We start from the raw sequence: 24560 nt of genomic DNA on the forward strand, positions 1-24560 counted from the left end.
GTAATATAACCGAGACTATCTAAATCCGATCAATATAAAACCAGATCAAGATAAATCTTAAAGAACTGCGTTCAGCATCATGATTTTGTAAATATACATATGAATGAATAATAGGAAGACATCGTCGGCCTAATTAATAGAAAACCTTCTAAGGTCCAGTTTTCTGATTAACTGTGCAACCAGAAGTTAGCCAATTCTCCACTTTTTTTATGTTATTATCTAAGAAGAGACAGAGAATCGACTAACTTCTGTTTTAAAAATTAACCAGAAAATGAAAAACCGTGCCTGTCTCACGTAACCTTGGATAACTATGAAATTAAGAGGTAGGAGAATAAAAAAAAGTTTTGTTTTTCCCCAAGATTTTTAATTTTTTTAATAAAAAATTACTCTTTATAATTTTTCTAAACGGTACAAAATCTCAAGATAAATTTGCCGAAATAAATATCTCAATTCTGTCAAAAATTGGAGTTCGAAGGTTTTCGAATTAGGCCGACGATATGTAAATTTTTATAAATAAATAATCACTTCATGATCTCTATGACCGCTATTTTTTAATACATACATATTACCAGTTTAATTGCGATCTTTAATATTCAAAATGGAACCTCATATCAAACGCTCATAGCAGTAAATGTTCGAAATACAGATATTACACAATTACAGGACAAATGTTTAAGAATTCCACAGTTATTACAATAGTGCAATGGTCACGAGACCATTTTCCCTCGCGCTAATTTTACCGTAATGGCCAAGACGAAGGCGGTATTTACGGTGTTCAGGAGTACAACTAATCGTTTTACAGGCGAGAGCCAATCGCGGGTGTAGAGCGGGTCGCGTGCACGGACCGGAGCATTAGCATCGTTAATCGCGACCACGTGGCTGGATATTTAGCCACATAATTAAACGTAATGTTTCCAGTAGCTGCGCGCACGTACGACCCGGCGGGTACACGTTAACGCTGAATTCTTTATATGCGAACAACGTCGTTAGGGGAATCGAACGACCCAGATCGGCCGATTCGTTTCCGTAATGAGTTTGCGGCGTGGCCCGCGCGTCCGTTATCGGGACACGTGTCGCCAGCACGCCACACGGGCCACGTATATCGTCGACGTTTTACCCGATAAATTTGGTATTCGGCAATTGGAGGATAAAGTCCGGGCCGCGGGACGCTGTCTATTGCTGCCGATCACAAAGACTTTTCGGTTAACGAAGGGGCTTGTGGGATCAGTAATCCGTCGAAATTGAGTCTAAAACCGTATCTACCTACCATAGTAGGTCTGAGGATTAATGGGACTTTTAATACATCCAAGATGATTCTAATAACTGGACTGAGCTATAGCTCGTTCCTAAAGTAAGGGATAAAAAATGATTAAAAAATCTCTCACTGTTTAACATGATCTCTTATTGACATGATTTTTTTGTCGAACAATGCACCTGTGCTCTTATAAGCAGAGGCGTCCGGGGGATTTTTTCCAGGAGTGAGCATGATTCAAATGTAACTTCCAAAATTAAAATTCTTACCCGAGTCGAAATTTTGGTACCATTTTGACGCTTTTAAGGATAATTTACAACTACCTAGCTGATCTATACATCTACATAGTCCAGCAATAACCTACTTTGATGACATTGTATTTTTTTACTCCTCCCTTGAATCTTTAATTGTACCAATTTACTTTAGCTCCTACTTAAAATGACCTGCTTTAATGCTAAATTGGCAAAAGTAGAAATTTCTGATACTATCAGTTTAAAAGTAGGAGTAAATTTTGTACTTGCAGTTCGACCTCTTTTATTGTCTTAGGTTCTACTGTATAATAGAATTAAAGGTTCAACATAGAACCAAAATTTCGACTCGGAAACTTTTTGGTATATAAATCCTTCTTCTTCATCAGAGGAAGAGCAATTGTTTCATTGTTTATTAAATTGCTTCCTTTGTCTTCCTGCGGACGTCCTTGCTTATAAGATACAACTGCATGTTTTCCGAATTGTATACTTTTTTAGTTTAAATCGAATGTTCTTTTTACTTTGCCTATAAAAGTATTCGGGCGTGGCAATCGAAAAGACTTTTCTCTTCTGGAGGCTTTCGAAAACATGTGTTTGCAAGAATTGATTTTCGAAAGTAACCTGAGAGAGTGACAACTTGTTTCAATGTGATTGACTGCTGACTAACTTGACAATGCTATGAAAATAAAAAAAGTGTTAAAAAGAAGTAGAGGAAAGTCCTCTAATACGAGATAGGCTTCTAATATGAGATAGTGGATTTTCAACATCAAAAGTTTATGATAAATCTTTATTCTCAACGCTTACACGATCTAACAATGAATTTTCCACTAAACAAATTTCCCTCCAAGAGCATTACATTCACGATGAAACCAATAAATAATGCCTATTAATTTAGCCAAAACTCTACTATCTCATAATATGGAACTTTCCTCTGTATATTTAAAATAGCATGGTAGTATATTTGAGTATTTAAGTACACTTGAATACTTGCAATTGAGCAAAAAGGTAATTTCATAAAATAAGTATCGAAGATAATATCGATCTTCCAATTATCTCAGGTCGATGCTTTTGTGAGTGACAGATTTTCTTCTACTTATATTTCTACTTTGAAAAGAGCCATAACCCAGTTCAGTTTTAATCCTGTGTATAATATTCTATATTACAAATGTGTTATCTCATGACATAAAAAATATATGGAATATCGTAAAACTGCTACATGTATGTTCAAACGTATGCTCCTTACACTTTTATTGATAGATTCTTTTGTAAGCTTAAAGTTGGAATTTGAAGGAATAGATGTTCGCAGAGATCACGTTGTAACATCACTTATTTAACATTAGATTTATTTATTAAACATTAGAATTATTAGATATTTTTGGATAACTAAAGATGAAATTCCATACAAGCAGAATTTCCAATTTATTCTTACAGTTATGCAACTGGGGACAGGCTTAACAGTAACAAGTATTCCATCTTACTCGCATATAATTCGAAAAATATTATAATTAAGAAAAAGCTAAGAATTATTTAGAAAAAAAGAAACAAGAAAATTAAAACCGGTCAAGAAATCGTCTTATTGTTAAGTTCAAAATTGAGTCTTGGATTTTCTGTCTCGCCTACGCAGACAGCGTAAAAACAAATCTTACTTTTCTCTATCGTCTTGTTTCCCTGGGTCGTCTGGCAGCTTACGCGCTTTAGTACATTTAGTCGATATTCCATATTTAAGAAGCTATGTGAGCAACAAGGGGATTACTTTCGAGTCGTATGAAAGTAGGGTAGAAGTGGAAAATTACCCGACGCGGACTTGAAAATTCTGAGGGCGTATAATAGACAGGGCTCCATGGAAGAACCAAGTTTTACGATCTACTTTATGGCAATTACGAGCTTAACATTACATGCAACGAACTAAGACGGAACGTCGGACGTCGCAAGTATTCACGTTCAACGAGCTTACAACGCAAAGTGCGCTAAATATCCCTCGCACTATGAGGCACATTATCGCTGTCGACGTTTATTAAGGAAGAAACGCGACGGCGATGTGGCGTGCCGTAATTCCATGCAGGGCTAAGGGTGAGTAAACGATGGGTCGGTAAGACGAGGGCGAAGTGAAAGGTGCGGAGAAAATAAGAAAACGAGAGGGATTGCCGACGATGAAAAAACTTCTAATTTGATTACATTGTTCAGATACAATCGACTGGGAAAAATTAATTAGTGAATTATTCACTTATAAAGCGTGCAATTGAGACAAAATTGTTGTCTGTTCTCAGAACATCCGAACGTCTATCGATATTAGAGCGCTCGTACCTTCACGTATAATAGATTTATTAATTTTTAACCTGGACCACAAAAGTGGTAATAAAATTCAAAAATACTATTTTCTTAAACAGTAGCATTTCCCACTAATAAACGATTATTTATGTCTAAAAAAATGCAGAAGAAAATTAAGAGATAATGATTTATCACATATTGTTTTATAGTCGACGTTTAAAGCCTCCTATCAATTGTTTTTACGCACGTACCTACTATTTTTGTCATCGATTTGAGCCTCTCGCCGTTCAATATTTTCGTTTCGCGTGCTATACATAATTTCGAGCCATGTTTCTCGAGAATTACCTGGCGTCGAGGCGCGAGAAACGCGACCCCCTCGAAGTTTTGCAACTGTATCTACGGGTCACCATCTCTCGCCCCCTTTCGACCGGCCTCGTTCGGCTCCACCCTTACCAGTACGGCGTAAATTCTCTCCTTCTGCACGGTATCTCCTTATAAATTTACAAACAGGTCACGAACGTCAACCCCATAATAAGGGGCACGCCGACTATACTGTAATTGACACGTCGGATATATCCGCGCGCGGATTAAACGCGGTCGCGTGTGAGGAAACGTAATCAGAGACATTGATTCTCTTGTTAAGACACGCCGTGAAGCGTTGCGGAGGTGAAACGAGAAGGTGGAGCACAGCTGAGAGGAGAGGCCATTCCGGCTCGTATCCGCCGATAAAAACTTGAGAGTAGGAAGAACGGAAAAGGAGGAAGAGAGGAAATTACGGGAGGCGGAAGCGATCGGCGGTAGAGAAGCGGGGCGGCGGCGTAGGAGAACGAAAAGGCTGCCTCGAGATCAACGCGTGTAAAAGGAAGAGTCGAGCGTTACTGTAGCGGGAAGTAAGACGTGAAGGGAAAAATAAACGATAGAAACGGGAAAATCAACGGAAGAGCTCGTTGATTACCGTAAGGAGATCTGACCGCAACACTGACCATCCAAAACGAGATTGGATTGATATCCCGATGAAAAATAAAAAGTTGATAGAAAAAAAGTAGAAAAGTTTCAATGGAAGAGAAAGCAGAGATGAAAGTTGAGTGGCAGGTAAAGCGTAATTGATGAACGATGCGAAGCAATTATATATTTTTTAAAATTTATTTTCTTCAAGTACTATCTTCTTCACGTTAATATTATTAATATTAACAATATCCTCTATTACGTAAAATAGATACACTTCAAAAATATAATTAACCGAAATGTAATGAATTAAATTCATACTGCAGGAAACAATCTGTTACCTGCTTCCGAACTTTTTTCATTATTATAAATTGAGATTTATCTTTTGCACTGAAATTTTATTTAAATAAGACTTTTTAACAAAAATAAACGTTATATGTTTAGACGTTTATTTCTAGTTGACGAGCGAAGAATATTTTTAATAATTTGAGTTTTTATTCCTAGTAAAAACAATCTTCTCATTAAATCTACAATATAAAATATTTATCCGAATAAGATAAACGGTCGATCGTTATAAATTCGCTCTTGCAGTAAACATGCTTATCGAAAAGCGAAGCGAGAAACCGAAGAAATGGGAAATGAAGATTGCGGCAAGGAGATCGTGAGCCGGCAAACGTGAGTCGCGTTCGACTTATAACGCATTACTTTGTATTTTATCGCCTGCGGCGCCATAAGTATAGTGTCGGTGGAGGAAAATAGGTGTAAAGTGCTTTTAACGTAATCACTTGCTCGTCGACCGAAGCTCCTAGCCCGGCAACTTTCGAAAGTGAGAGGCTATAGCGCGTGTCTGATGCGTACCCAGGGCCTTACTACTTGCGCCGCGTCTGACCGTTTTGGCGATTTCCACTTTCTCCTTTCGCTACTTGGCGCATGACCGCGCATCTCTCTCTCTCTTTCTCTCTCTCCCTCTCCCCCCCCTCTCTCTCTCTCTCCCTCTCTCTCTCCCCTCCCCTCCCCTCTCTCTTGCCCTTTTTTCGCCCTTTCCACCGAGTATCCAGCACGCTCGCTGGCGTAGCGACTGACCGGCTTAGAGGAAACCGTGCTTAAATCCATTAGTGGTATTGCCTCGTTTTAAAGCCGCGTACAAGAAGACCCGACTTACATCGTTGCATCAGAATGGCTGGACCGCTGATTAAATAAGTGGGATTAAAAATGTTAACCGAATCTCATACTACTAACTATTTTCGTCCGTATCGTGCATTCTTCTTTATGGATTCTCTTCAATTTTTACTTGATCTTATTCTTCTTGTGTGCAAAATACATTTTTAACTGTCTATTATTTTAGAGTATCGCTTCAAATATATAACGTGCGTAACTTTTTGTTTATAACGCAATGATAATTACAGAGTAATTTGTGATAGTATACTTCGTTTTGCAAAAAAAAATTTATTTATATTACATATTCCATATTTATGTTATAAATGTAACAAATTTGATATTTCTACACAAAAATTGAATGGAATTGATATGAGAATCACAAATTTAGCTTTGATCTTGAATTGTACCGTTGGTATTGAACAAACAAAACACATATTAGAGAATCGATTATTGCCCTCCTGTAGATCGAGTAATGAATACAGCAGTTTGACGTAATGTATCCGATTTGTGCATCCATTTCTGGAGATTATTCTTTCTGACTCTATAAGCAGAATTTACTTTCATTAACAAAAATCTTTATTTATCCGTAAATATTTTTTCAATACTTGAAGTCACTATCACGCTTATGATTTTGTGCGAATAAAGTACAGAAGAGATATACACATACACACACACACACACACACACACACACACACACACACACACACACACACCGAACAAATACTATGAGAGTATTTGCCAATCTGAAACATAGAAGATCAAAACACGATGGCCACCTCAATTTAATTTACTCATACGTTATGAAATTTGCACGGCGCGTTGTTTTGAGATAACAGAAAATGGATCGATAATTTTTGAAGTCTTGTAGAAGCAAACACATCTCATAAACAAGCAAGTGCGACCAGAAAAGCAAGCTGAATATTTCAATGCAAATACGTTTAGTGGTAAAACCCTCTGAAAAATGATTTGTCGCTAAAGGGAAGGGAAAAGTCGCAAGATACATCAAGTGAAAAATGAATTAATGCGTGCATATAGAGAATGACAAGTTTTCTCATAAGTTTGACACGGCGAGATTTAGCTTTCATTTTGTTCTCTTTTGCAAATTCCTTTTTCTCTCTTGAAAGTGTGATTGTCGGCTTTGTCATGTGCGCCTCGAAACGTTAAACATTACCACTGCACGTAAACTCATTTTCCCCGATCGAGAAAATCTCTTTCGTGCGCATGAAAGGGCAACGGGGCCGGTCACGTGAGGGGAAGGATCCTCAGGAGGCTCGACCCGGCTCTCCGCAATCCCGGCACGATGCCACGTGTCGCCGAGGGTGGGAGGACAACGATGAATTTTTTACTTCCCCATAGAAATCTTGGATCCGCGTCACGCCAGGCCAACAGAAATCCTTTTGCCCGCCCCCTCGAACGCTCGTTTATACTACCATACCGATTTGAGCCGGCGAACGGGGGTTGTTGGGGGGGAGCGGGGGAAAGTGAGATGAAACGAGCGGCAAAAGAGACGCGCGTTAGAGCGGGAGACCTCGGGGGTGGCAGTGGTGATGGTGGTGGTGGTGGCGGTGGCTGGTGGTTGCCGGCAACGAGAATGAGGGAACGGAACGGTGAGAGCACGGGGGAGCGGAGGTTAGCGGCAAATTGAATCTCGCGCAAGACGTGACCGCCCCCGGGAACACCGGCGCGTCTGTACGGTGAAAATCACGACACGACTGCGGGCCACAATACGTATTACTCACGCTTCGTGAAAGTCGTGGCATTAGGCAACGACGTATTTCTCGAGTGCCGCCATCGTCGCCACGCAGACGACAAGATTCTCGACGTCGACGGCTCCGACTCTGCTACGGGTTTTCATCTTCCCGCGCGACGCGACGGTCGCGCGGATGCTCGCACGCCAAAGACAAGGCTGATTTCGCGACGCTCGACGGAAACAATCCTCGTTCGCGAGAACGTTGAAGGGACTGCGACTGCCTTGAAGCAACTGTCAAATTAATTACATTACTTGCTGCGAGCCCTCGTTTTAAACGGATATTATTAAGTTACAGAATTTATTAAAAGCACCGTTATCTACATTTGTTTCCTAGATTATGGAAGCCATGGTGATTTTAATGCAGCGGTTCAAGTTATATTCTTTAGGGCATTTTGATGTAATTATTCCAGGCAGATTCTCAATTTTGGGTTTAGATAATTATTCGTTAAACAAAACTCAATTTCTTGAGAGCTATCTTTGAAAATCACAATTTGTTAAAAATTCGATCGCAGATAAATATGTAGATATAATAGATAGGATAGTCAAGTGAGCAGTGGTAGTACATTTTCCCTTTCTTCGAGAAATCATACAGCATTTACCTTTAGAATTAAAACCTCTGACCTTTATTACAAGCAACGCGATAAAGTGACTTCGCAATATAGTATAAAAATCGTTACTACTCCATGTGAGTTATCTATGCTAAATGAAGAAAGTGGCGTGAGAACAATGACGAGCACCCCGACGTGTTATAGATGTCAACGACATCACCGTCGTGATATCCACTGTGACGTCTGCAACGTTGCGTGACGTGAACGAGATTAGTGAGACATGTCAAGTACTCAAATTTTCATCCTTGTGGCGCCTCGAGACTTTAGAATTTATAAAAAAAATATTTAATACAGCGATGACAAAATTGCGAGGGATTTTAGTGCATAGATAATTTGTTTGCTATAATAAATTAATTTGGAAAAAACATACATCTCAAGAGTAACATTATTGTTAACTGATAATATTATAAAACAAAGTGAAGTTGTCATTTGATAAAAATGATATCACAGTTAAAGATAGTTTCAGATAGTATGTTACAAATATTATAATAATCACGTTTAAAAATTAAACGTGAATTGATAATACGTTATCAAACTTGCATTTCTTGATAATCTAATTTCCGTGTCGGGAATACGAAATGTTAAATACACAACTAATAAAATCCATGTTTATCTCTTATAAATTATTAGTTTAATAAAATATTACTACATTTATACGTTGTGTGTAAGTAAATTTTTAAAGATTTTACAGTACGCACAGAAATTCTCATAAAGTTTATCGAATTTATTACCGTTTACACGTAAGAACTTATATTACTTAATCAAGTTATATCATTGAAATATAATTGTGAAAATGTTCTAAACTTTCATTCAAATGATTTATGATTTACACAATTTGCTACATTGATTTATCACTTTTAAATTCTTTTTTTACTTTTCTTTCACTTCTTTAAATTCTTTCGGGGAATGTTGTAATGAGAGAGTATTCATCATTCTTCAACTTTTTATTAATATATACATTTAATATCGTTTAGATTATTGATAATCAGTAACTTATATTAAAGTGAAAAAAATAGAAAAGTAGCATCTTATTCATATACGCGGTATACTAGAATTATATTTTGATACGTACTTTCTCCTACATGAACGTCGAATAAATTACATGCCTTCCGGTGACGTCCATCCGAATGAGACAGGGCGTACTTGCAACGTGGACGATTTTTCCCCCGATTTTATTAAGCGCGTACCTACGCAATCGGAGCACAGTGCGGGTGCACTGTGGGATTTGCACGTAAAACGTCGGGTGCCCCGCGGGCTCTACTACGCCCGGATGAATGGAAAATTAAAAACGCCAATCAGGTGGCGGAATCCAGCCTGGAGCAATGCCGTCAGTAGTGTCACTCGGAAGGCACGAAAATAAATTTTTCCTCACTACCTATACTCCCGCGATGCGCAAATAATAAAACTTGCGTAAGCGTTACTCGCCACTGAAAATATGCTAAATATTGCTGTAAATTACGGACTACGTCTTAAAATGGACGATTTCAAATGTAATCAATTTAGAAATTAATACACTAGTGAAATAACTACAAGGATACAACGTTAATAACTGTACGTAATTGTTGAAAAGCTGAGCCACATTGGAAAATGGAAAATGATGAAAATCATTATTGTTTTATAATCGCAGATATAAAGTTACTTTTCCCCTGTGTGAATTAATAACTATTATTAATTATCCATAATACTTGACCAAAATTTAATATAATAATATATAACACCCTCTATTATTCGATTTAGTAACATAATAAATTTATATTGTATTTAAATTACATTACATCAGAAAGATAGTTGTCTTCTCACAGAAAGAATATACTTTTGAATTGTGCAACAATTCTACAAAGTAAAAAGTTGACATTAACTACAATCAATGCCATTATTACGGCGACCTAAATCATCAATTGACGCATGCAAATACTGATGATTCAATATCGATAAGTCAATTGCGTAAACTTCATGCATCGGTGATGAGCATCCTCGTCGCATCTGATGTGCATCGATACAACTTGCTGGAATATCCGATGCGAGTGCTTCACCCCGAACGAACCCCTGCTGTTCGTTATCGCGTCCGCCCTTCTGACCCGCCTACTTATCAAGACTTGCCTAAATGCTGGAACCACCCTAGCAATTAAAACGTGTAGGCAACACGTCACGCGATCTCCGCGACCGCAACACCTCTGTCTAAACTAATTACAAAGCGAGCCTACGGAGTTCTGTGTGTTGTGCGCATTCGTGGACATCGTGTTGCATCCGCGATCGCATTCTGAATTACCATGCAAGGCACGTTTTACACGGGCAACAAATCATTAAACGATTTCTCATTATTCTTGCGCAGATTAACCTCGCGTATATTTTCTATTAACGAACAAGATTATCGTTTAATGTTAAAACTTTTACTACTTTTGTTTTATTAGTCACAATTACACTTTTTACATTTAATATAAATCATAATTTAATATCAATGATTGTTATATCATTTCTCTTTAATGATGAAGTCCACAGTTTAAATATTTAAAAGTTGCATGAAAATCTAAAAACATGGAGTATACAAAAAATGGAGAACATATGGTCAGAGAGCTTAATAATCAATAACAACCCATCGTGACATATCAAAGAGCTTACCAAATGGATTGACACGGCATGTCAACGTCAATGCATAACGTATGCGCATCGATTGCATAAGATCGATATGGTCTCCGTTCTAGTTTCGTCGAGATTAAATCGTACCAATCGCATTTTTCCAGGAATATTAATACCGCGACCTTTTTCCGCCAATTTTTTGTCAGCTCAGGAATTACTTTACCATAAATTGAAGAATTGTGCAATTTCAATCCAATTCCTTATAGGTGTACTTTCATAATAGGAAATCCGACCTGTTAAAAAAATGATTAGATATCTGATCTGATAAAATCAAGATTACCTATTTAAAAAAAACTTTCGATTTACGAATGGAACTAATGCAATTTACCGTATGATATACTTGCATTTTTATAACTAAATTCAAAAATAATATACAGAAAATATGCACTCAATTAAATATATGTATTTTATTATACGTCTAACCCATAAGTTCTCGTGCAGGTAGGAAAGCGCGAGACATCACGTGGTACTTTGATAAATCGGAATGCAAAATGCTTGTTTACATCTGATTCGTTTTCGACTGCCAAGTCCGCGGATGGTAAAGCGATCGCGAGGCGACATGCGGCAAGTGCTCTTCTCGAATGGCGAACAATGCAAAACGCTCGATTTGATTTTACCCGGGATTTGCGCGAAGGGATCGTGCCGAAAAGAGAATATGGTAGCGCTCGGCTGCTTGAAACTCGCTAATCTTGTTACGGCGGGCGCGCACCGATGCATCGAGACGCCATTCCTGAAGATTGCAATTCAATACTGCGCTCTCGTCGTGCCGGCGTCCGTGCAGTTATCGTTACTGTGACTCACGATATCGCTGAACCTTGGCGTTACCCGACGTTCTGGGCTTCCCGTAATCATCTGAAACTCCTGCATCGTATAAAGAAACGGGATCGTTAATCTACTTCTTTATCGTATACTCCGCGAATAGGCCGGCCTTATCGGCCAATTTGACCATGTGAATTAAAGCGTTCGGGGTCGCCGTGATACGTGGTTATCGTCAAATTATACCTGTTGTTATAATCACCGAAATGGTTTAATTAATTGATTAATTACGATAAGTCCTACATTACATTTAAATGTAATGTTTTGTATTGAAAGTTAAGACGTTACAGCACTTGCCGATCTCTCTAGAAATATTTCTAAAAAAATATATATATATACATAAGTCCGTCATTGAAACACAGGAGAGAATTGCAACATTTGTATGCTGGATAATTTACATTTTGTATAAGCGAACGCATTAACGGTGTCCAATGCGCTCACGTTTGCAAAGGGATCTAATGAGAGGACTCGCTGATTTTTCCCCGCTTCCATAAAATAAAATAGTTGAGCTACATTATTAAGTATTAAGCGGAAAAATACGTTTCTTGAATATTACAGAGAAATTTAATCGTGGAACGCAATCGTTGCACTGTATTAATGCATTCAATTGTACATATTACGCATACATATATACATATTATACATATATATTAATCCATACTCCTCTTATCTCAATGGTTTCAAATTACTTCTTGGAAGTAATGTAATTCTATTAGGATTAGAGATAGTTTTATCTCAATATTAAAATTAAGGAGTAACAAGGGAAAACTAGGTCTTAAGAGTCAAACATGGTTCTTTATGATGAATCAACTATTTAACTTTAATTTTAAATTGTAATACAAACTACAAGTCGTATGTTTCGGCTCTACTTCGATCAATCCACTTCCTGATCGGATATTTCGCAAATTATACATATTGACCGAGTTTTTTTTTGTTAGACGGATTTTATGTTAGACGGAAAACGCGAGATTACTAATTTACCTGTTTCCGCGTCGCTGAAGGTAGCTGAAAGCAGAAGCGGAACGTAGGGTATATCGCAATATTAATCAAAGTTAAATAAAGTTGACTCACGCACAACGCTCTGCCCTTGTTACTTTCTAATAATAATTTTATGATACGCGACGCAAGATACTATGGGAGTTTTTGTTGGACAAAATCTGGAATACATTTGAAATATATCTGGTAAATTTGACGAACGCAATTGACCCGATAAGGGTCAAGTTACGATTTTGTTGGACAAAATCTGGAATACATTTGAAATATATCTGGTAAATTTGATGAACGCAATTGACCTGATAAGGGTCAAGTTACGAGCGTTGCCTCGTCCATTACTTCTTAGAGTGCTCCAAGATTATTCTCAGATATGGACAAGTTAATCATGCTGCGCAAACGAGAACGTATATTCGCGCGCGAGCGGCATTAATTATGTACGCAAGTTGAACGCGCGGCTACATAGCGAATCACCTGGCGTTACCAACACCCAAACGCTAATCACTCGAATAATCTCGTATTTATATCCGGATTAGGCATCACAATCGTATCTCGCACAATCGATCGAGCGGTATTCATTTACCATCTCAACCGCGGTGGCTTTTCCGTGAAAGTAATAAAATCTTTTATGTTTCTCTAACAAATAAATAACGAACGTAAATATGTTCAATATTAAATATTTGTAACTTAGATAAACGTTGAATATATACGTTATATATACTTTTATTGTAATTATAATTTGTAATTTTATCGTAACACTGTTTCCTTCATTAATGCAAAATTAAATGTTTGTAAAGGTTTGTACGTTTAACGTAGCTTTGTGTAATGCAGATGCTAAATTAGTTAGATAATACTAAATGCAACTATGTAATTTTTATGTTTACTCGTTTAAGATTAAATTTGCCACGCGAGAGGTCAAGTGAGCGGTCGATCTTCTTCATCGTAGTTGTAATTTAGCATCGCCAAACGAGCGATTTAGGTTTCTCGCGGGACGTGGTACACTTCTTTTTCTATGCTATCATCACGTGTTACGAAGAGACATCAATGACAGCTTGACCGCGGACCAGAAAGCAAACTGACCTTTCGTAAAATGTTTCCGGCCGACCCAGTGTTATATGGCAGATGGAATGGTATTTAAGCTAAAGGCAATTATGTGTTTAAAACTGCACAAGCGATTGCTGGCTGCCAAGCATGCTACATGTTATATACATACGAGTATATTGGCCCTTATTCTCCGTAGACTTTCCATCCGTAAGACGGAGCAGACGGCACGAACGTCATTCATAAGTTACGAGGTTCGGTCGATTAAATTGTCTCCCGCAATTAGAAAAAGGAGTTTCCGGTACGATACAAAATTCCACGATGTAACGCCGCGACACGGAAACCCGTGCACGTCTTGACGATTCGCCGAGTATAGTGAACCGGCCGGAATCGATTCGTATCCACTGAATTAATTACGCGCCCATTTTCTATCCTCGTATTGAAACTCCCTCTTCTCTGCACCCTCTCCCCCTCCTGCCATACCATTTCCACGTTCATCGATCCATAGAATCGAGTGCTCGGAAATAAGGAGAGCTGACGTCCTTCTCTGAAAGATTACTTGGAAACCAAATGGATGGTACATATCGCACGTTAGGCAATTGGACAATTAATGTCTGGTTTGACAAGTTTCCATAAAATATTTAAATGCATTAATTATGCTTAAATTTAACATTCAACTTAAATGCATTATACTTAAACGATTAAGAACAGGTCCTAGGAGACGTCGTCTCGGCATCTTAAAATATATTCTCTTTCGTTAATAAAAGAATAAAAGGGCACAATTAGAGATTAATTGAGAAGAACTTAAAGACACATGTACATAGTAAAGTTTAAAAATTTTTAGCTTAATCAATTATTTTTATCTTTTAATTATTATTCTTTCTTTTAATACATTCTTTTCAACAATGATTTAATGTTTCTATGGCACTAAAAAATATGCTAAAATTTTGTTCTTAAAGTGATTTAACATCGAGGAAAAAAAATCACTCCTTCATTACTCGTCCTTTAGTTCCCAATGCTTATTATTTATTTTTAAAATTACAGTTTGATTTACGTGGTTAAACTTTATCAGTGATTAAGACGTGATTTCTCTCACTAGGGTTTTTTCAATTATCTCTCAATAACCTCTCGTTATATATATTACAATATGTGTAAATTAATAACAGTGACGCTATTGCGTCGACATTCAAATATTATAGGTGGAAAAATATGTTAGCTGTTACACATACATATTAGTTGTACACACACGTGCATATGTATGTTACGAGCTAACGTATTTCCAACTATAATATTTGATTGTCGACGTAATAACGTCACTATTATTAATTTACACGCATTACGATTGGCGGCGGAAGAAAACCGTTAGTTAATATAGAATTATACGTTGGATCTGCGTCGTCGTTAAAATGGATATAGCGACAACAGTCGAAAATAATTGAGACACTCGCGCGAACAAAGATTTGGAGCGCGTTCAAGAGAAGCAAGGCGTCTCGTTTGTCTCTACGACGGCTCTCATAATGCTCATCGCGTTTTGACTTACCGCGCTGCGGAAGACAGTCATCGGAGCAACACGATCTCCCGCATCACTCGAACCGAAAGTTATTTACGGACTTGCAATGCACGGCGAACGTCGCATCTCGTCGAAATGCGGCAATATCGCGCGGCTGAGTGCGTACCCGCGAATTATTCGAGGTTGCTATTTCGCCCCCGTTCCTTGATAGAAGGGGTAACGGACCTAGCTCGCCAAGTTATAATAGTAATTCCATTAAATCGCGCGAGCCATTACCCGAACGCATTACATTACTGCGATAATTATACTATGCTTGCTCCCGGGTAAATAACGCGGCGTGCACCATTCGTATGACCAAACAAGCTTTGCCTACCTACCTTGTTTACAGAAAATGTTAATATGAAATGTATATTAAAACACAACGGAGATAAGACGCCTCCTCTTCCATGCACAGTTTCGTTTCGTCGAATTTGCAGCTTGATAAAAGCGTTTGTGCATTTTCCGCTATGCATATAAATATAAATTCGTCATATGAATAATTCCCGTCTGCGCGCCATATACACACAATTAAACAGTACAATGCACGTATATATTTACGCTATGTGCAGCTACTCCTTCATTGAATGTATTATTTTATTGGAATTAACAAGGCACGCGCGGCAAATAAACGCGTGCGGCGAAGCAACACAATGTGAATGAAAATAGCTGTTGATAAGGCAACGTTTCAATTTCTATATTGTGTGCCCGTATTTCTCTATATATTGTTCTCTCGAAAGCTTGAAAGTTTCGAAGTTATATTTTAGCTCGAACTTAGTTGCCGCGTTTATTTTATCAACATGAGCATACACGTAAACACCTTTTAATATCGTATAAACGCTTGTCGTCATATAAAAATTTAAATACAGTAGGGACCAAAATAGTAAAATAATAAAATTTTGCGTTATCATGATAGTAAGATGAAGTATTTATATTATTGTTTATCGTTTTATAACTGCAAAATTAGCAATCCTAATAAACTACTAATTTAATGTTATTTTCTAAAAATAAAGCCTACTATTTTATAAAATTACCAAACCTGAAAACATTTTTTAATTAATGATAATTACTATTAAAATATAATTATTAATTTGATATTTATTATTGATACAGCGTTAAAAATAAATATCTACTAAATGGAATTTCTTAACTGGACGTTTATTATTAGACTCGAGAAATTTCGGCGAAGAGACCTTTGAAATACGTAGATAAAAATAATTACAGTAATAGTTAGACGGGTGTGTACAAGCAGGGTGGAGATGGAAACACGAGATGGTAGGCGAATCATATTTTCGTGGCATAGGTAGCAACCGCGGTAATTAGAGCGCCGGGCTTCAAATAAGATTACATAGTTCCGACAGAACGTTATCGGTCGGTCGTTGCTTTAAACTTCCACCACGGTGGATACCAGTGGCCAGTGCCAAGCGCCATAATTATTAAACGCATATGCAACTGATCTCCAGAACAACAATATCCTCGAAATCAGGCTCGGAGATACATTTGCTACTGTATTTATACCAAATTAAAACGAGACAATAAAATACCTTCATAGTAAACCAAAATTAAAAAGCTTGATGAACATATATCGTGTACATCAAGGTTTGTCAGCTGGACCAAATAACTGTCAATTAAACTATATTTTTGAATTGTATTTTTGTCTTAATCACCGTCGCTTTAGAATTATTATATCTTGCATATCTTGCCTATCTTTACCACAGCTTCAATTTGTCAATCTCGCGTTCTCTAAATAGGTTTCTTAAGCCGAGAACTAGAATAAAAGCTGGAACTCTTAAACTGCTAAATAAATTTGTACATAAAATTTATATTTATTTCTATAACGTGGACTGTCGATATTCACTAGCGAATGCCAAATCAGTCAGGTTTAGGACGAATCAGTCTCCAAGCGTAGTTAATCGTACGTACTTTATGAAGGCAACTGTATGCCTCTAATCTGCACAAATACACTTAAGAGATAGCCGTAAATATGGTGGGAGCTAACCATAAACTCTGACCATGGAATTACGGATTCATGGGCTCATGGGTTTACGGCTTCACTTAACTCTCCCTCAGTGGTGGAACGTGAGGCTTTATAGTTACTTTAGATTTATAGTGTGTATTCGTCCTAAGTCTCACTAGTTAGTAGAAACGAGGTGTTCCAACGCGTGTCCTTCCGGTGATGAAACACACTATTAATGTACGACTTCAAGTATAAATGCAAACGTGAATGCTTGAGTTAACGCCAGAACTGCCAAAGCTATCAAAACGACTGGCTCCTAACTTTAATTAAATTTACGGCGCCACATTTTCTTGAGATTTTTTAGTGGCTTCCGTGTTGCAATTTGTAAATGATTGATGTGATTAATTTACTCTTTCCCGCTTCGTCCCTTTTAACAAATGTACACGTAATGTAAATTATTGCGATAGGTATACGTTAATCGTCGGTAGTTTTAATGTTAAGGGAAGAAAAAGAAGTGACAAGTAGAGTATCATATATTGTTTAGATATTTTAAGTGGAAATCTTGTTTAGAATATTATCGTCATAGCATACCTACATGCAAATATTTCCAGTCAATAATTAATGAATAAATGATCATCCAGCACTTGATACTTAAAAATTTTAACAACGAAACGCAGAATAAACTCTTTAAATAGAACTTTCATCCCTAATTGTAAATGTGTACATCTGTAGTATTTCAATCGATCTTTTACCGATCTTATCACATTTTCACTGTTATTTACAAATCTTTGTACTTTTTGTATTGCCACACAAGAAGATAGATTTCCAAAAGTCAGTCAAACTAAAGTAAATGTAAGTTAGCTTACTCCTGAACTTGTCTCCAGTTTAACTCTACAGCTTACGCATACACGTGCTACCATTTTCGCCACGCGGAAGAGACTTAAGGCCACCGTGGTCGTTTCTTATTAACGCGCAAGAGACACTCTTGCCATCTGCTTCCATTTACATTTGCAGCTACAAAGAAAAGTACTCCGTGGGGCGAATAAAACGTGTACTTGGCTATCGTCCGGTTTACTACTCCGGTTTTAGGTGGGCAGTAAACGCGGAGAGCTTTTTTCCTTGCGCTCTGCTTTCTCTCGTCGCTGACGGGAGGTTCGTTACGTCGTCCCGATAAATTCGACCCGCGCGACGTATGATGCAGAATTATGTGCAAACTCGCCCGGCATCGAGATCGCCTGTCATAACTAATAACGAGAAACGACGTGTATTCGGGCTATAAACGTCGATCGATCGTTTTACTGACACGCTCTGCCGTATCTAGTATCTATCCGACAGTAGCGATATTCCCCGGTCGTCATCGTCAACCGATTTCCACCGCCGACATTGAAAAAGATAGCACGTTCGCGTGTCATTACAATGAAATCTGGCGCACGCTGGATAATAATGCCGAATGCTTTATAGTCGTCAGAGATACATCGATCATATTTGCGGCACGTTTGCAATCCAATGCGAGTCTCTAATGTGCGAATAAATTCTGAAGCTACAATATCGACGTCGAATATACTTTCGACCGAGTTCGGGAACGGCCGTCCTCTCCTTCAAACTTTCATAACGTAAACTTTTCATCGTCGATCACGGAACTGCCCCTCTCCCCCACCTCAAAAGGAAGTTTTAACCGACTTAGCGTCAACATTGAGATCAGTAGGCAAGAGGTAATAACAGAAAACGGCATGTATTCGACCCATAAACGTCGGGCAATTGTGAGCCTGACTATAAGTCCGTCTGGCATCCATTCTAACGAGGCTTACGTGGCCTAAGCCCAGTTCTATTGATGCGGAGTTCAAGGGCGTATTCGCATTTCCTTGGAACTACCACCGCTTGGTTGCCAACGTGAATCAATTTCAAACTCGTCACCTCGAGACGCTGGCCAAAGTTATCGATCGAATAGCTTAGATAGAAACAAGAAGGAGAAAAGCGAGCATCCGATAAAGAAAAATATATAGAGAGAGAGAGAGAGAGAGAGAGAGAGAGGGGGGGATCTGGATTGCTCATAAAATTGCTATGGGCAAATTAGGGTAACAATACTCGTCAGAGAAATAGTGAGAATCCTTGCAAAAGAGAAATGTAACAATCACATCAAACAAGCAACATTAATGGGATAAAAATTGATTAACATTTACACATACTTCCAAGATAGCTCGCGGGCAGCATCAATTCGCGAAATTCTAAATTGCGCAACACCAAGAAGGCAAGGAAACCGAATCGCGAGACCGTCCTTCCGAGATCCAAAAAGAATTCTTTCCGAATTCTTAAATGTCAAAGTAAATTGTTCTTTTTCCATCCTATTTTCTGTATTAAATACATTCTTAAAAGTTAAAAAAAATTCGCTTTTACGTTATCCCAATTCCAAGTTCTTTGGACACAAAAGGAAGTTTATGTATTCAGAACAACTTTAATTTACTTCCATAAGAAGTCAAAAGGTTTAATTTTATGGTATCTTTTTTGAGCTGAGTTGAACTACCGGAGAGGAATTCTTTAAAATTCTTGAACAGATTACGCTAATTCATAAAGAGTTTTGAAAAGTAAATACTTTTGGAGTTTACAACAATCACCTGTGCTATTTGGATTGTTAAACTGATTTTGACAGCTTTATGATCATTGTAAAATCTTAGAAACTTTAAAATGTGGTAATCTAATGAGATTGCGCAACTAAGAAATAATTTCATTGCACTATAGTAAAAACAGATTTCACATATACATACATATAATAAAAAATCGAGAGAATCAAACGATAGCCTCATAAATACGCATACTACATTTAGTGAATCAATTTCTTAGATATTAAATGATACTGTTAACTTTAATTAAAAACATCACGATGCATGTTATAGTAATTGCATGTTATAAAAAAATTGTTTTAATAAATATTTTTGTGTTTCGCAGCGATAAATCATATATTATAAAGTGTTTATACAAATACGAAAAAAAACTAAATGATAAGAATTGTGATAGCATGAGTCGTGTGAGTGAAGAGTTGCGTAAACTGAAGATTAGATAACAATTTGCATTCGAACTATTTGTGTGTAAAGGAACTTATTTCACTTATTATTATCACAACTGCACTTTGAAATATAAAATATCAACAGCGATTTTTACGAATAGTGCAAATATTTTTTCTTTACCTGTGTATTAATATTGTTAACAGCAACAAATAATATTTACTTTACATTTCACGTGACAAGTAAACGATTTATGAAAACATTTTGAAAACATTTAGAGGCTTTATTATGTATTGTTTATATTGCATATATGTATAATAATCGCATTGTAAAATTATTGCATAAAATGAAAATTTTTTGTTTACTGTTCACACTTTGAAACTTTTTAAACCTTTGATTCTAAATGTAAATTATTTCAAGGAAGTTATAATTCTGCTTTTGTTGTATTTATTATAACTATTGTCATTAAACTGTAACGGCACAGAAAATAATGATGACTTTATGTTACCAAGAAGTTTTTAAATACATCAAAATATGTGTTATCTACACATATGTAAGGTCTTTAGAGCTATTTATATAAAACTATAAGAAACTAGTATACATATATATTCACAGATATGAAAATATCTTATTTCACAATTCACAATGCGTAGTTATAACTATACATACAACTTCAATGGGAAGGAAAAGAGTAAATCTTTTGATTCCTTCAATTTTATTTTTATCTTTACCATCAATCTTTCTAGGAACACTCGGAGATGTTCTAAAAATGAATGATAACTAGTTATTGCAAGATTTTTTAATTTCAATTTCTCGATTAGATCGTTTACTTATCAAATTCGAGTTTCCATGACGACTCACCAAAATGACAGCAGAAACATGGAACACAAGTCAGGACAATAGTAGACTCAATGTAGCGCTCGTTCTAAAGATCTGGCTTGCTTTTCATAAAAGCCGTCATCAGAACACAAGGCATTTGTTAATTGCCAGCAACAGGTGACGTCGACCATATCTGTGCTGACGTTTGCGTCACACACAGAATATACGCAATATGTACACGCGTATTCGCGTGCCCACCCAGAGAACTCCGTCAAAAACTCCGTGGCGCAAATTACGAACAATACTTGAATATCACTTCTATGAGACACTCAAAACGATTCCTGTGTCGATCGATTGTTCGAAATCACCCATGTAAATCGCAACCAGGCAAAGAACTCGGGAGCGTGTCACCAGCGCAACGTGGCATTAATGTGGCATTATGTCGTTGCGAGATGAATTGGTCGTACATTCATCGGGAGGTACCTACTGGTCTTTTGGGTCCGTTAATCAGTGCACGCGAAATGACCAACGTCGACATCGAGCTTATCGATTCACGATCGGATTCGTCGAGCTTGCGACGAAATTACCGGGCACGTAATCGCCGTTGAAAACTTCACAAAGACCAGCCTTCATATCGACGCCACGGCACATACGCTCGCACATGCACATTTGCGCACACGAATTCCCACACACTCATGTACGATCGCACGTAGCGTTTATCGCGTGACGGCACCGGGAATAACAGGCCGCGTTAAATCTAATGGGAAAAACGGAAAGACAACGGACGATGGAACATCGACGCGGACGAATAAGGGAAACTGCTCCAGAAGCGGACTAGGTGGACATGGGCTGTTTGTATTGTACGAACTAAGGCGAGTTTCGCGACGTTATCGCGCCACGGCCGTGTACATGTCTCCGTTTCTACGCGTGTGATGCAAGTTTATCCCCCCTTTCCGTGCTTCTCTTCCTCCACTATGGACTCGTAATACATTCGATATGTCTCTCTCCCTCTGTTCGTTTCGTCTCCCTCCTTCATCGCGTACCATGAGGCTACTATCACCGAGAAGAGTGACACTTCACGTTTTTGCCTTAACTTTGTTATCGGTCTAATTAATGACGTATAAATACAAAGAAAAATGATAAGGAAAGTCAAGAGAAGAACAGTATTCGTGCAGACTGCGTTTACTTGTCTGTATGTTATTAACTTTGAACGATATAACTTTGTGAATTCTCAAATTATGCTAATGAATGGTTTAATCCAAGAAGGTTTAATCCTATGCTAGTAGGTTTATTCTTGAATTGCACAAATTAAAACTATTGCATAATTTGTCGTACACTATCGTGTACTTTAATATTGCGCAACATATCTAATTCTTCTAAATATATAATACATGATCTAGTTATGTATAGTTATATATATTTCGTTACACTTATAACAAAAAGCTATGCGTGAATATATATAAAAAAGTTAATGGGCAATAGTAGAAGTATTCTAATCACTTAGTCCAGCGCTGCTTTAATACGGAAGAACGACAAATATAAAAGAACGCAGGAGAAGACCACTTTACAATTAATTTTGTAAAGAATATCCCGCATCTTCTACGAATATACATAGCGAGAATATTGCATTCGCTCGTATTGCCATTACTCGCTTTCTTTGCAGAAGTCGCAAATGTACTCCGGAAGATTCCGGATATTCAAATTAATCCATCGACAGCAGCTGAAGCAAGGCGGATTGTATGTCATACAGGAGCGTGGCTTAGAGTGGCGCACTTGTGAAACATAGCCAGCGCAAGATAGCGGGAGCAATGTTTCTTGCATCAGGGGAACGTATTGGAGGAGGGATTTTAATTTAAGGCCGTACATCCGGCAGAGTACCTCGCCGGCTGAGCTCTTTTTATCCGGAATAAATTAACCCGTCAAATAAATAACCTTATCCTGCCAGGCGCTGCCGACTGGCTGGTCCTGCCGCCTAATTGGTATTATCCTCCCGCGTTACATTGTCTCGTGCTATTAACGGGACTACTTTTATCTGCTCGACCGGCCACCCTCCGTCTTACACGAACTTGGCGAGATTCGTTACTAGCCAACCGCGTTGCGGCTACTTTGTTATGAGACGATTAAAACTGTTGCTATCTTAGTCGTGTGTGTGTGTGTTGCCCAAGAAAAGCAAACTCTTGACTTTCTTCCTATTTTTTATTTTATATTTAAGATGTTTAATGTAGATGTAAACAGAACTTTTCCAGTAATTTTTGTACAGCATTCTTCTGTTTTCTATATTCTAAAGTTAAGAACATCAATACAGAACAACATTTTTTTAATGACACAATTTTTTTTATTCATGCAAAAATCTATAAATATACATAACCAGTAAAAGCAGATAAAAATTGAAATCTTTAACATGGAAATTTCATTACTCTTTCATTTGATTATTAATCCTAATGATCAAATCTAAATCATTCCATGAAAATTTATGGAATTACGTTTGCTTTCTTACATTATAATTGAAGTTTAATATATCCAGAGAAAATGTCAAAATTTTTCTGTATTCTCTCACATACCTGCATTATTTCTCCGGTTACCAATGAGGGCGGTCCCTATTAATTTTAATTTCCGCATCTCTCGGAGGAACTAAATTCAAAATATTGCTAGCAGACTAAGTTTTCCCAGAGGCACTTCGTTAGAGATAAGGAGATTTCTTGCAAACAAGTTTTTGCCATTCGCTGCAATAAATTTTTCTTTAAGTTTATGTGACCTCCATAGAGAAGAATAATATTTGCGAAGGGGAAACTTTCTGCTAATTACTTTAAGAATGTCGTTCGGTTGCAACCAGAATATATACAGTGATTAGGTATAATACGAAGAAAATTACTAGCCCATTAGACGATAATTGCATAATTATAAGGTACGTGGAAGATCGTTAGAAATAGCTATCAAACACTCAGCTATACGATATACGTATATATTATATTTTTTTAATTCTTAATGTAGTTTCTAAAGAATTATAATTCTCTTTACTTTAAAAAACTAAAATTCTTATACTTCCAACAATCAAACATCATTCTAATACTAAAAGTTACTGGTATGAACACTGAGTAGGATTAAATGTTAAAATTAATTTTGTTTTCATATCTCTTCATTCTTAATTTAACAAAACGCATATGTTAAATGAAAACATCGAGCATTTCTGTTCCGCAATGTTATATTTTAAGCGGCATTTGAAGCAGTACGAGGTTGTAATAAAAACCGCGAAACGTACGTATTGTGCCAAAAGTGTCTTATTGCGAGCGTAAAGCGCATCTGACAACTTGCGGCGCGCCAGTAATAACAATTGCCGATTTTCCAGCCGCGATACAATCGATAGATATATCCATTGGAGCTATTCTGCAGCGATAAATTTTCGGAAATGCGATAAAACGCGCCGTTCCTACGGTCGGATTCCACTTGCCGCCAGCAATGGATTTAATTTCTTGTTCGTTCTTCCTCGGGCGCGCGAGTAGATCCGAAGAATATCAGAGACATTT

General features: G+C 37.4%; 2 long non-coding RNA genes across 2 annotated transcripts in view; both read right to left on the minus strand.

The window, feature by feature from the left end:
• Positions 1-21943, minus strand: part of LOC105567261 — a 122741-nt gene extending 100798 nt beyond the window's left edge. Inside the window, exon 1 of the long non-coding RNA XR_001009340.1 lies at positions 21079-21943. This is a non-coding gene — a long non-coding RNA (uncharacterized LOC105567261). The remainder of the gene's footprint in view (positions 1-21078) is intronic.
• Positions 9684-11851, minus strand: LOC105567258. The gene is made up of 3 exons (XR_001009339.1): positions 11292-11851; positions 10851-11101; positions 9684-10758 (listed from the first exon to the last, which is right to left on the minus strand). It is a non-coding gene; the product is annotated as an uncharacterized LOC105567258 (long non-coding RNA).
• Positions 21944-24560: the final 2617 nt, after the last annotated feature.

Source organism: Vollenhovia emeryi, unplaced genomic scaffold (genome assembly GCF_000949405.1).
Source record: "Vollenhovia emeryi isolate VEMERY1.0 unplaced genomic scaffold, V.emery_V1.0 DF939139.1, whole genome shotgun sequence".
NCBI lineage: Eukaryota > Metazoa > Arthropoda > Insecta > Hymenoptera > Formicidae > Vollenhovia > Vollenhovia emeryi.